Raw genomic sequence first — 12575 nt, forward strand, 5'->3', positions numbered from 1 at the left:
CCCCTTAGCCAAGGCACCTCCAAACATACCCCAATAAATCCATTAAGTGGGGAGGGGCGGGGGGCTGTGTGCTTGATGGGTATCTAAAAGCAAATTGGGTAATGCTCTCTAGAGGCAGCCCCCAGAGGGCACAAGGTGACACCCAGCAGTACCAGGCCACTTGTCTCTGCTAATAAAACCTCCCTAGAAGCCATCCCATGTGCCCAACTTCTAAGTGCCATCTGGCACCCACATCTTGAGATTCACCACTTCTGTTTGTGATCCAGACAGTTACAGCTCACTTCCATGTGGCAACATAAGTGTATTGACATTTATCATTGGATTCCACTCTCTGGAACAGAGTCAGGTCTGGCAGGCATGGAGGGTGTACATCTCTGTGGTGTCTTGCCCAACAGCTGACATTGGGGATTACTTTTCTATTCTGTCCCTTTGGCACAGACTCTTCTGCTCAGTGCTAATGACAGTCACTGGCTTGTGCATCACATAAGAAGATGACAGGGTTACTCCCAAATCTCCATGATCCTTGCAAGCTCTTCTCTTTAGGACAAGATTATGCAACTTCTACAGTTACAATTTGCATTTCAAAAAGACCCACAAACATATGTATGTGTGGATGTAGGGGTGTACATATGTGTATATATATATATATGTACATATACATATATATATATACACATATGCTTCTGTTAAAAATACAATGCCATTATTTGAGCATGTATCTGCGCATGTGTCATCACATACACATGTCTGTGTGGATAAACAACATATAAAAATACAGGTTATTTTTCCACAGACTGTAACCTAATGCTGCACTAAGCAACAGATGCAGTTTTTCATTATTAGGATTGGGACCTTTGTTTTCCAATCCCCACTGAAGGGCTAAAATTCTGCTCAAAAGCCAAAGTAGTTTTTTTTCCTCTCTGTTTAAACTCATTGTAGTCCTGTTAACAAGAGTCCCAAATGAGCTCTAAGCAAAAGAGAAAATATGACTCAACTTTTGGAGCCTCTGAAAATGCTATGTAAACCAGAAAGTCCCCCCCAAACACCTCATTTATTCAGGTGTGAGCCCATTGTCTTTATTTTTTTCTTTTTTCACTCCAAGCCATTGTTTTAAAGGTGAGCTCATGGTCAGAACAATGCATCTTACATAAGTGGGGCTGACAAAGAAGGAACCTCCCACCCACATTTTAGGGGCTCTTGTTTACTGGGATCTTACAGTCAAATAATCGGCCTTAGAACCAGCCAGTAATCATGCTGCCACGGTGCAGGACGATGACGACAGCATGACATTTTGAATCCTCCAGACAGGCAACCAAAGAGGAAATGACAGCAGGTGAACAAGAGGTCGCTACGGAGAAAGAGAAGGAAAAGACCTCACTGGGAAGGAATGATGGAGGAGGGCTTCTGTTATGCCTGCTGTGTGACCACGAATCATAGAGTTGCTCAATAAATATTATCCAAGTTGAATTGAAAGATGTTTATCATCCTGAACAAAGGCAAATATAGAATTTAAATTTCTATGAAGGACATACATTTGCAAGGAAAGGATAACGAAGCAGAAGAATTCTGACCAAATATGCTTGACTTTGGATTGCCCTTCCTGTCTAAAGATGTTAAGGATGAGCTGGCAAGAATATTCCCTGAAACAGGGAGACAAAGGATCATAGAAACTAAGATCTGGAAGGAAGATAGATGAGGCGCCTTGAGCCCAGGGATATGAGTAACACCCAAGAACAAGACAAATGGCCCCCAGTCCAGCATATTTTTACTTGAAACCACTTTGGCCTCCATAGGCTGTTATGTTATGGGTCCAGGCCTTCTGGTGGCTTAAAAATGGTGGCCCAAACCTTCTTCCCAGAAATTAATCAGTCTACTTAAGTAAGAGAAAAAGCTGAATGAACACAGTCTCATTCTTACTATGGAAACAGAAATTAAGGGGCAGAAAATCATCCAAGGCAAAGACTTCTTAATGATAACAGTAAGAGAGATGGCGTCAGGAAATGGGCATTATTACATCCTGCTGAGAGGAGAGTAAACTGGTGAAGTATTTCTGGAGGACATCTTGGTAATATGCATCAAAAGCCTTAAAATTTTGCATATGCTTTGACCCACATGGGGTATAATTTGTCCAATTATAGGATTTTATTCCTAGAAAATAAAGTCACGGCTTTGACAAAGAGCTAAAATGGTATTCATCCTGCTGTTGTTTCTAATTGTGAAACATGGAAACCATTTTTGGCTAGGCACAATTCATAGCACTTTGCATGAATTACCTTATTTAAAACTTGCAACAATTCTATGAGGTAGTATTATTTTTATTACTATTATCCCCGTTTTGCAGACAAGTAAACTGAGGCTAAGCAGTTGCAGTGCAATGGGCAGAGCTGGGATTAGGGTTTGGGCAGTCAGACATTGGTGCCCACTCTTTTGATCATTACATGCACAGGGGTGTCAAGGAAGGTTCCCTAAGAGGTAATTTCTAAGCAGAACCTGAAAGAACAAATGGAATCATACAAAGAGACTGAGGAAGAACTTTCTTGGCAGGAGTTGCAAGATTCCCTAGAGTTCCCGGCATTATGAAAGGAACAAGGAATACAAAGAGAAATAAAAGATGCTCCTTATCTTATATTCAGAAAAGTTAGATTGTTGAAACAAAATGTGTTAAGGGCTAATATAGATGTACATTAAGAGGCCATGGGGAGATACAGGAATCAGGAATTAAGCCGAAGATAATAGTTCAATGAGGGCTTCCCTGAGGAGGTGGCATCCAAGCTACATCTTGAAGTATGAGCAAGAGTTTGCTAGACAAACAAGGAGTGGAAGGGACAATTGGGCAGAGGGAATGACACATGCAGTGAAAAGATGAAAGAGCTTCTGGGTTAAGGAACTACCAACTAGGCTGGAGACTGTTGTATATTTTTTCTTCAATATTTCTAGAAAATGAGTTTGTAGTGTTGCATAGCATTGCCTCACATCCTTAGAGAGTGGAAGGTTCTGTTTGATGTGGAACCTTTATCTTCCTGCTTCACAGACACCCCCACACATACACTTGTTCTCTAACCATGGCTCATATAGACTCAATGTCTTTGTCACTCATACGCTGTCCCTTCATACAGACAGAGATTGCTCATCTGGCTCTCTTGTCTTCACAGATTAGAGCATTCAGTTCCCTCCTTTGCCACTTCCATCAACAAGCAAGTGCATGCTGAAAGCCAGTCTGTGCACAGAATGGAACTAGCTATTGTAGGGAATATAGAAGAAATGTAAAGTGTTTTCCCTGCTATCCAGAGGCTGATCTCTATCTGTCCATCAGGTCCATTGCTTTTCAAACTTCAAATCACAGCACTGTCATCCACTCAATCTTCCCTAGTGCCCCTCTGTGACGTAGGAGTTTAAGGACGTATGCTCTTTTTTAGGGACAAATTATGTGACCTTGGGCAAGTTACTAATCTTTTTGAGCCTAAGTGTTCTCATCTACAAAATGTGATAATATTGTTGATCTTATGGGGTATTTTTGAGGACTAAAAGAGTTAACATGCTTATGGAAATTAAGACAATTTTGGAAAGAAGTCACAGAAAGCATAACATAATGTGGTTTAAAGAGTCAGGGGAATTTATTTATTTACAGATTGAAAAATCCAGGAGGCATGCCAATTACAGCAATAGTTTGATCCAGGGGCTCAAATGCTGCCACCAGATCCTGATCCTTCTCCATCTATAGCTCTACTATCCTTTTTTGGCTTTGTTCAAGGCTCCACATGGTGGGAAGATGGCAGCCAATAAGCACAAACCCCATTTCCCTATGTTCCAGTCCAACATCAAAGTTCTGAGCCTGACACTCATTGGTCTCAAGATGGTCAAATGCTCATCCTAGAACTTATTACTTGACCAAAGAATGGGATGTGCTGATCGGCTTACACCTAGGTCATGGGCCTCCCCTGAAGCTAAGGAGGGCTTTACTCTACTCAAACATAAAATAATATGTCCAGTATGGTATGTAAAGCCCAGTGGCTAAAATATAAAAAGTCCTTAATGAATGATCACCCTCATCATCACTGCCACCACTATCATCATTGCCATCATCACGGGGATTAAATTTTAGTTGCGGATATCTCATACAAGCATAACTCAACACTGTTCTTAAATAAGAGCCTTCCCAGTGTTGAAATGAGAGAAATACTATCCTAGCCATTTGTTATTCATGGCTGCCAAAGGCCCCCTGATTACCATTTCTACATCTTGATACTTCCCCATGCTGTGGGTCCTGAGATTCCCCAAAGAGAATCCAAAAAAACTTAATTTTTCACACACAACCTAACCCCACTGCCACCACCACCATTCACCTTCCAAGCCTAGACAGCCGTGAGAGAATTTGATATGGAAGTGGGTCGTGGAAACAAGAGCAACATGGAACACCCATTTTTGGTGCAGACGGTGGGAGAGCTGTACTGTTAGCTCTAGAGTTTGCATGAGGCGTCACCCTTATCAGGCCTTGTTCCAAGAGCATCAGTCTGGACATTGCTTCTCTAGCTCTTCCAAAGAATCTGTGTTTAATACCCCCCTACCAAAGCCCTTCTTATACAAAGCAAGGAGAGTGACAACGTTGTCTGCAGTTAAGAACACTAACCGATACACTGCTCAAGAACCCCCATGGCATTGGCGCAGTGCAGGCTTGCGTCACATTTCCCCAGGCCTGTATCTTGTCTTCTCATTAGACTGATTTCCAGGATGCCAGCAGGGTGCCTTATAAAAAGGAGACACTCAGAAAAATGCCAGTTCCAGGACTGAATAAGTGAGCTCAAGACTGGCCTTCAAGATCATTTGGAGGAATATTAGAATATTTAAATGTAAAGGGATTAGGGAATCATTGAGCTTATTATTCTACATGTTGGACAGATGAGATTGAAGACCCAGACAGTTCATTTGACTTGAACCCCTTATATTTCTAGTTGATATTGTTTCCATCAAAACAATCACAAAATTATGGGCATAACACCATCATATCAAATTTATAAGGATAATATGAATTATCTGTAAGGATCTAAAATTTCATTTTGTTCACATTATCATTGGGAAGAGCTGACATAGACTTTGGACATGTATTTTTCTCTTCTTGGAGACTTTGATCTTCATGGTATTCACTGTAATGAGCTTCAACCAGTGAAAACATTACACAGAGCCTATTCCAGATTTGTTTTCTGGTGCCTACACACCACTACTGGTCTGTACCAGGTACAGCATGAAGAGCATGGACTCTGGAGCCAGGCTGCCTGAATCCAAATTACAGCTCTGGCACTTCTAACTACGTAACTATAAACAAATCATTTATTCTCCTCATGCCTCCATTTCCCATCTGATAATTGGGCATAATGATAGTACTTATCTCATAAAGTTGCTGTGACAATGAAAAGAGTTAATATTTGTAAAACATTTAGAGTGGTGCTTGTTAGAACATTGTAAGTCCTATATGATTTTAATATAAAAAAATATTAAGCTTGAAGTTAACTAAACTCTCAAATCCCTTTCATATATGTAGCTGCCAATTCAGTCTTCCCCAATCTAAAATTGTGCAATTCATTTCTTTTTTTCAGCCCAAATGTAAGACTTTGCACTTAGCTGCGTTGAACTGTCTTTTAGTGGTATAATCTCAGCTCCCCTTTCCCTTCCCTTTCTGCTCTCACCTACCCACCCACCCATCCCGGGGCACAGGTGCTCATGAGAGAGGTGGAAGAGAGAAGGGAAGGAAGTCCCTTGCCAACTGAGCATGCTGTCTGCAGTCATCAGGGTCTGCCTGACTTTTAACTTTGAAACCCAACAAAATTTAAGTGCCTCTAATTACTTTTAAATTAGGTGCATAGATAAAATTTGACAAGCACATAAATTTTATAGCTGATCTCCAGACAACATTATTACCAAACTGATTTTTAACCGCCATCAAAATAAGCCCAGGAGATTGTCATCCAAAGTATCCAGTAAAATGAAATGAGGGGCAGGACAATGGGGACAGTTGTGATGATTACAAAACTGCCACGTCTGCAGGTGGAACTAAGGGTCTGTCTTATTAATGAATAGAGACACAATTCAGGGAAGCAAGCCATCCGAACACATCACTTGAATCCTGTTTGGCTGTCCTGACGTAGACGATAAGAAAAAGAATCAACTGGGGAAATGTAAGATGCGGAACTTCAAAAATAAACTTGTCGTCCCTGACATCTGTGTTTATAAATGCATTATGTTAAACAGCAGAGATTTTCCCTATGGCTAGCCAATACCAAGATGCATTTTGAGTGTTTTGTTTTTTTCTATAGCCCTAATCCCAAGGTTTTTTTTTTTTTAACTGTCTCTTTGCTTCCAGCTTTTGTTTTAGTCTCTCCGTAAAGAGTTGGCACAGACATAGCTGGGCAATTTCAGAAACATGGCTTATAACCAAACTGCTCCACATTATTTTGCTACAAAAAGTGAGTCTGTGTTAACTGTGAAGAAGTAGTCAGTCCATACCCTCCTCACCCAGGTGGACATTTTCCCTATCAATAACTCCAGAGCAGGTTTGAATCAAAGAAGTGACACATGCAGAAGCCAGATGTTTGGAGGGTAAGAAGGGGAGGTAGGTTCACACAATTGTTCTGCCTTCTTGCTTTCCGCTGAGGTCCTTTCCTGTGTGGGCTGTAGGACACATTAACAGGCTCTGGGCCTGTTATGCATACAGGCCACCCCAGCCCAGCACCGCAGAGAGCCTGCTAACAGGCTGCCTTCCTTTTCCGGTGCAGCTGGTGTTTGCAGAAGGACATGATTTGAAAGTTGATTTATTTACCCTATCTTTCTTGTTGTTGTTTTAATGAATGGACATAGATGTCTGTTTGCTGAAACAATTAATAAACTCTAGTGATATGATTATAATTTAACAGAAAAACATCCTTGGCTTGCAGGTGGAAATCTAAGGACTTTGACTTTTGGAATGTTAATATAACTCAGAGCAAGATCAGAGGACATTTTTTTTGGTCTTGTTTTTAAGAAAACAAGCTGATCACTTTCACCTGTGGAAGGCAACGGGCTTGCCCCTTCATTTTGTTTCTGCTGTCTATGGAGATTTTAAAGATGTTTTATGGCACCTCAAATGTAGGGAGGAAGAGAACATGCCAGAAAGGGCCTCCTTCTCTGGTGCCATCTCCTTCCAAGTAGCTTCAAAAAGTCAAAGGATCTGAGACCTAAGAGATATGGATTGAATGCAGTGAAAAGAGGGGGTAAGCCAGAGAAAGTCTGCTTTCTTTCTTTAAAAAAATGTATTCATTCATTATTTTGAGTAGTAATATGGATGTGCACACCAACTTGGAAAGCTTTACAAGGGTATTCAGTGAGAAATAATTCTGTCTTGCACCCCTGTTCCCCACCAGCCACCAAGTTCCTTTACCAGAGGTAACCATTATTACAAGTTTCCAGAGTCTTCTTCCAGAGACCTCCTCTGTACACACAAACATTCATGTATGTACAGTTGACCCTTGAACAACATGGGTGTGAACTGTGTGGGTCCTCTGATACAGACTTTTTTCAACAAATACATTGGAAAATTTTTTGTAGATTTGTAACAATTTGAACATTTTCTTTCTCTACCTGACTTTATTGTAAGAATACAGCATATAACACATATAACATACAAAATATGTGTTGACTGTATTATTGGTAAGACTTGTGGTCAGCTGTAGGCTATTAGTACTTAAGTTTTCGGAGATTATAAAGTTAATGCATGGATTTTCAACTATGCAGGGGGTCAGTGCCTTAACCCCCATGCTGTTCAAGAATCAATATCTATGATTCCTAAATATGCAAACAATAATGTACACCGCAGATTGTTCTACACCATGCTTTTCCACTGAACTATACATCAAAGGATTTTTTTCCTGCCCAAAGTGCTATCAGGAGAAGTCCTTCTTCAGTTCAGTGATCTGCATCTGGTTCTGGTTTATTGTACTGACAGCAAACAAGATGCCAAGTTAAACTCTCCCTTAACCTCAGGTCATCTCATCCTGGAGAGATGGAAATTGTACTTAAAGCCTTAATACTTTAAATAACAGGAAGTTTGGGGTGGCAAGAGGAGAAAGGACAGGAGGATGAATTCTGTATGAAACAATGTTGTGTGGAACTGACAGTTGAGCAGAGACACAGGTTGAATGCAGTCTTGCAGAAAGAAAATCCAGTGGTTCCTTTCCCTGTTCTCATAAGAGGAACACAAAGTGACTGACCATCATTGTGCCATTTAAGGATCTCTAGAAGTGACATAGCATCAGTATTCTGGACACAAGACAAGAGAGATGGAGGTGTAAGAAAACAGGCTTTGGAATTGAGCAGACCTGGATATTAATTCTGTCTATGATAGTTATTAACTTAAATACATTATTTATTTGTTAATTAATTGATTGATTTAAATCTCAGCACCTTGATTTTCCTTTATGTAAAGTAGAAATATGTACCTTAGAGAGTGGTTGTGAAAATTTGTAAAAAAAAAGAGAAAAGCCAGGCACTGGAAGCGTCCACTATTGGTGTGACAATGCCTCATAACAAGCACTCCCCAAGTTTCCATGACTTCAAACAATGGACAGCTGTCTCATGCTCATGGGTCTGCTCCCTGTGATTTGTCTGTACTCAGCTGTACGTGCCTTGACTTGACTGCACTCCAGTCTCTGGGTCAGGTGCAGGTCTGCTCCACAAGTCTTGGTTTCAGGTCATATAGCAACAGTTATTTTGAGGCATGTTCCTCTTATGGGATAGGATGGAACCTCCAAAGCACTGGCAGAACCTCACTATTCCTCTTATAGGCTCAGCTTATCACTGGTATAGTGTTACTTCTGCCCACATTCTATCGGCTGAAATGCCACAGGCCAAGGCCAAAATCAATGGAGCAGCAAGAACATGCCACCCAGAGTGAGCCACAGCAAAGGCAGTCAGGGAAGGAAGAATTGCGAATAAAATATATAGGCACCCAGTACAGCACAAGGCTTCAGAGTAATAGGAGTTATTACACCTATTTATCATTACATATTATTATATATTAATGCAACATATTGCAATATTTTGTTTTAATAATAATATGGTTATTATATACTATTAGTTACTACTATACACCTTTCATATATGAAAGATGAAAGGGATGGCACTGAATTTACAATAATTCTAAAACACACCCTAAAAAGGAATGTTTTCTAAAAATGCTTTAAAAAGTCAGTTTGTTATCTGGTCATTGATATGCCTAATCAGCACTGACCTATTATTGGTGACTCTGTGAGAATTTGACAAATATGTCCCCTCAACAAAGTGCAGCCCCAGGGCCAACAGCATAAATGCATAACAAAAAGACCCCCTTCCATGGGGCAGATACAGCTCTGCACAGAAGCGTATGGCTTGGTGCCCCAGAGCTGAACGAGAGGGGCTTGCTCAGCCAGGCACGTTGTGCAGTGCACAGCCCGTACACCGTATGCAGCCAACTGCTCCTAGAAGGGAAGGCAGCCTGGGAGTCTCACCACGTACTGGGTTCTGGTTCATTGCCACCATTGCTATAAACAATTTCCTTGGAGCTTTGATTCACAGCTTCCTTTCTGCTTTCCAAATTATGGCCTGGAAAGTTGGAGCCCTGGGAACACTATGGCACCTATTCCCTAGAACTCCTGCAGCTTTTCATGTCTGAAACCAGACCCAGGTGCTGTGGCAGCTCCCAAGCAGCTCTAAGGCCCAGAAGCTGGAATCGCAGAGAAACGTACAGGCTTACACAACTTAATTTCTTTCATCCTGACTGACAGGATAAGGACAGAAGAGAAGAGGAGAGAAATCTAAAGAAGCTTTAGAAGGCACTGACATTCTAAGCTGTGGATAGATAAGCAGCTCACGGGGAGTAGGGGTGCAAAGCAGCAAATGTGGGGAGAAAGATTGAGAGCGGCACCCCAGGGTGGGGATGGGGGCGGGAGACATTTATGTCTACACATTACAGTCAATGAGAGAAAAGATGTGGAAATCAGTCCTGAATTGCTTATTTATAAAATTAATTAGAAAATAGTTAGCAAACAATGATTCCACTAGACAGAATATTAATTTCTCCGAAAGTTATTTGGAACCTAAGCATAGAGGGCAGAGAGAGAAAGGGAGAAAGGAGGAAAGGAGACAGAGAGAGGGAGAAAGGAGAGGAATGGAGAGCAGGGAGGATGAGAACATGTCTGCTTTGCCCCACAACACAGAGCTCAGAGCTGGCATTGAGGAGGCATTCATTAATATGAATGAGTAAGAGATGAGTCGTTTCTATATTGACATCCATGATTTTACTAAAAGCATTGCCCAGCAACTAGAGTAGAACATCTGAAGTTCCCACCAGCTCGTGTGGAGCACCACAACATGCCCTTTCTAGCGTAACTCATTGATCCTATCCCTACTTCCTTCACCATCATTCTCAACCTTGTTCTTCTTTCTCCCTATTCCCTTCCTGCAGGCAAAGCAAAGGAAAGCATCTCTTTCTGTCTTAAAGGCTCTCTCTCGTTGGTTTTCCTGTTTTCTGCTTATAACAGTCTGTGAGACACTTCCTCTGAGGTTTATTTGCAGTCTGACCTGTGAATCTGTGAAAGAGTCTCTCTCATGGTCTCTCGCTCCAGATCGAGGCCCCCTTAGCAGATCATGGGCAGGAGCAGCTCGTCTGGAGATCTTAGCCGCCAGGTTGTTCTCTCTGTGCTGTCCAGGTGGAGGCCCCTGCTGTAGGCAGGAGCTCTAGGGATGCTTCCTGAGTGAACCCTCTTTGGATATAGCAAGAATCAAAGCTCAGCTTCCTCTCATCCTATCAAATACCCCACAATCACCTGGGCTTCCATGCTTAGGAATGAGTCCTGCCACCAGGCAATCCAGCCTCCCTCCTTGGACTTTTCCAGATACATTCAGAACCCAGCTGCCTGTGCATGGATTCAGCATTCTGAGGATGGCATGTTTATTTCAAAACAATCATGAGGCTTGATTTGATATAGTGAAAGAAATTGGTGTTTGCTGATTATGGTCCAATTATTATTGCATTAATTCATACAAATTAACAGCTGACGTTGGTTGGAAGGCATACATCAGGATATTTCAATAAGTTTTGCTGAAGAGAGCTCTTTCTCCATGGCTTCTGAACCTTTCTCTCACACTCTAAAGCTCAGATGATGATTCTGTTTTTGGAATGACTTTCACATCAAGAGTGCATGTTGTTATTTTAATGTTAGCTGCAAATGGACAAAGTGAAGCATGGTTAGGAGATGCCCCAAAAGCCAGTCATCAAACTGAAACTCTTTGAGATCTGCTTTCTCCCACATTCGTGTTCTAACCATTAAATAATTCTTCAAAGATGGAATCGATTGTAACATGCTACCAGAAAAATATAGCAAGACACCTTCTTGTGGATCATCAAACTTAGTATGTGAATCTATACCTTGTGTAAGCAGTTAACTATGTTCTCAGCTGTAAATAACAATGGCCTGAAGGATTATTTGCTCATGTTATGGGTTGAATTGTGTGCTCCCCCAAAACTATGTTGAAGCCCTAAACCCTGATACCTCAAAATGTGGTTATATTTAGAGGCACAGCCTTCATAGAGGTGATTAAATGAAAATGAGTCCCAAGACTTCTGGTGGAAAAGATGGCAGAGTAGGAAGGCAAGGCGGAAACCTCCCCGACACACACCAAGGAAGTAACTACAGCAAATACAAGTAACCCTGAAAATGACCTGAAAGTCTGCAGAACAGACCATCTACACCTGATGAAGAAGAGAAACCCACACAGAGAAAGATAAAGTGGCAGAACTGCAACAGAGTGGGAACCAAGTCCTATACCAGACAATAAGGAGGGATAAGAATGGAGCAGGGAGGGGATAAGTGCTCAGGAACTCTGCACACCTGTTCCTGAAGATCTGCTTTGGGAACACAAGTCCACATTGCACTGATTCTAGATTAGCAAGGCTGGACACCAGAGACAGGTGGAACATTCTGGGAGGCTGAGACTCCAGCCACTTAGGAAGAAGAGGCATGCTCTGCCAGTCCCACTGAGACCCAACACAGAGGCAACAGTTTGAAAGATTTACCAACAGGGGGGTGCCAGAGGGGTGGGGTTGGATGGAGCTCTCTATGCAGGAGAAAGGGCAGGTAGACAATGCTTCTCCATTCCTCCCTCAGCCCAACTAGTTGAGAGCTTGTGGGAGTTCCAAATGCTCCATCCCCCTCACTGGTGACTCAGCCCAAGGTGCTTCCCTGCACACCAGCCTGCCCACATGTCCAGCCTGTTTGGCCCAGCAACAGTCAGACTTTGCTGCCTGGCAGGTGGAGGGAGGCTTTCCAAGCTTTCCCAGCCCTCTCTCAACCCAACTGTGGAGGAACCTGTGAAATCCAGGTCCAAATACTCTTTGCTTTTTACTGGTGGCCCAACCCCCACAGCATGCTTCCCTGCACACCTTCCCCACCCACCCCACTGGCCAAACAGTGCCACCATCACTGCCAGGCAGGCAGAGGGCAGTCCACCCACAACAATCCCAGCAGAAGTGACACTGCATGGCCCATAAAGGGCCTCTGCTGACAGGTTAG

This window comes from Manis pentadactyla, chromosome 5 (assembly GCF_030020395.1).
Source record: "Manis pentadactyla isolate mManPen7 chromosome 5, mManPen7.hap1, whole genome shotgun sequence".
In the NCBI taxonomy this organism is placed as follows: Eukaryota; Metazoa; Chordata; class Mammalia; order Pholidota; family Manidae; genus Manis; species Manis pentadactyla.